Source organism: Dipteris shenzhenensis, chromosome 1 (genome assembly GCF_047967505.1).
Source record: "Dipteris shenzhenensis isolate YYH24624 ecotype China chromosome 1, Dip_SZ_1.0, whole genome shotgun sequence".
Classification (NCBI taxonomy): domain Eukaryota; kingdom Viridiplantae; phylum Streptophyta; class Polypodiopsida; order Gleicheniales; family Dipteridaceae; genus Dipteris; species Dipteris shenzhenensis.
The window spans coordinates 39,350,219-39,352,666 of record NC_141596.1 but is presented as its reverse complement, the minus strand read 5'-3'; the positions used below and the strand labels follow the sequence as shown (position 1 = coordinate 39,352,666).

General features: G+C 36.2%; 1 pseudogene; it reads right to left on the bottom strand.

The window, feature by feature from the left end:
• Positions 1-487: 487 nt before the first annotated feature.
• Positions 488-605, bottom strand: LOC147905810 (U6 spliceosomal RNA; annotated as a pseudogene).
• Between the last annotated feature and the right edge of the window lie 1,843 nt (positions 606-2,448).

Below are 2,448 nucleotides of genomic sequence, written 5' to 3'. Positions count from 1 at the left end.
CAGTAAAGAAAAGCATCATTGTTGGGTAGCAACATCTGAGGCATACCACCTTGCTAGAACCTAAAGACTTGAAATCATGCCAGTGGCATACCAAAACAATCTAAGGCATCGACCAAAGAGATTTTTTTTTCCCTATTTTTTTGAATCTGAATCATGGTGCAACTTAAACACACCTTACTTGATATTCATGTGGGGTGCAAGCTATGGTTGATGAGAAAAAAGTGCGTACCATAGGGGCCTTTGCCATGCCTTGGCCTTGCCTTAGTCTCATCCTCTAGGATTGGTAAAACACGGTCTTGCATGTATACATCAAACGTCTACTATGTACTAGACAACTTATTGTAGAGTAGATTCCTTAACGTGATCATGGATAGTAGCATGCTCTTCTATTACTGGCAAGAACTCCCCCAAGTGACCATTGTTGTCACCTACTTCAAAAACACTCTAAGGGGTGATATGGGGTCTAAATAGAAGGATCTATGATACTAAAAATTTGGACCATTTCTCAGTTTATGTGTGTCATCCTTGCACAGGGACTTGCTAATCTTATCTGTATCATTCCAATTCTATTTGAGCCTTTTTGTTTATTGTCTTAATTATAAAAGATATGCATGTTGTATCTCTAATTCTCCTCATCACTATACTATGAGGGATGTGAATTATCTATTTAGGTATGTCTAGAGCATGGTGGATGGGAGTAATCTCCCAAGCTTTTAGCTATAATCAATGTCTAGTTTAGTTTTCAAGAGTCCCAAACTACCAAAAAAAGTTAGAGATATTTTATACCTCAATACTTGGGAGATAAATCCCATATAATATGCCCCTACTATGCTCCAAAAATGCCTAAAGAGAGAATTCACATCCCTATATGTGATTTTTAATAAAGATTGTTATTATGCATCAATGAATGCAATCCATTTAAACCAAATATTTGGATATTGGTGCTGCATCACCTTGATTATAATTTGCAGATGATATAAATAATGCTCTAAACCCAAGAGAAACCCAAACATATGCAAAGGATATAGCTCACAATGACTAAAGCCATTAGACTAAAAATTTCTCCTTAGATCTTTAAGTCATGAATTGCAATATATTACCTGAGTGTGCTTTTAGTCCTACATACTCAACAATCCCTACCTCCAAAAGGTCTAGGGCTATCAAATTTACTTTAGTAAGAACGAGAGCAAGAAGCATGATAATTCTCTCCTTCACCCTAAGGCCTGGCCTAGAGAGTGGGTCTTGGTCCTTGTGCTCACAAGGCAAGGGGCTAGATGGTACTCCTGTAGAGCTATAGGTACTAGGACTCTCTCTGGAAAGAATTACTTACTTGTTGCTAAAAAAAAGCTAACAAGCCTAAACCATTTGGAGGCAAGGATTGCTGAGTATGTAGGACTGGAAGAGAAGTTAGGTTATATGATTGCAATCCATGACCTTAAACACTAGAGGAGAAATTTTTGATCTAACTACTTTAGTATATAGGACTAGAAGAGAAGTTAGGTTATATGATTGCAAGAGGATTGCAATCCATGACCTTAAACACCAGAGGAGAAATTTTTGATCCAACTACTTTAGTCATTCTGAGCTAGACCCTTTGCATATGTTTGAGATTGGAGCATAATTTTATACCATTTGCAAATCATTATAATAGCACTATTGTGATGAACTATCTTAAAAGCATGGGAAACATGCAATAGGATACTGTACCACTTCCTTGTTGGAAGTAGTAGTTGATAGATTTGGCCATAATATATGGTACTCCCAAAGGTCATGGGCAAGTATAAGGTTTGTATGCTTACTTGATATATGAGTGATGCATGATAATGCAATATGACACATGCATGATAATGCTACATAACATATGAAAATTTTAGAAAAGTAGACTCAAGAAGCTTAAAAATGAGATTAAAATTTTTATTTTATTATATTGTCATAATAAATACATGTACAAAGAAATTGTATGCTAAAGAATTCCTCATCTATTACTACTCTATAAGCTTTAGAGCAAGTTTCATCTCTTCAATGGGCCACATAGCCAACTGCCCATCACGACCACACAATTGGAGTTGTTGCATTGCATCTTCAAGTGTAAGCCTCTCCGATGGGTTTTCTACCATGATGTTATGACAAGTGCATAACACAATGGATTGCAAAGCTAATTGGTTAGGCATGCAAATACCCAAATTGAAATATTTATGGAGCATTAAAAAAGTATTGTGCCATTTTGATGATAATCACAAGGACAAACACATAGAATTGTGGATTGTATCTGCAAAAAAAACCCATGCCTCCACTACAAGCCAGAGTTTTCAAGCATCTTCTTACTTTAAAAAACAAAAAAGGCATCTGCTTGGTTGTAGTAGAGAACCTGTTGTACCCAATCCTCATCACTCTCATCTAGCTGCTTCATTTTTCTAAAGGCCTTATGACACTTCTTTAAAATAACTT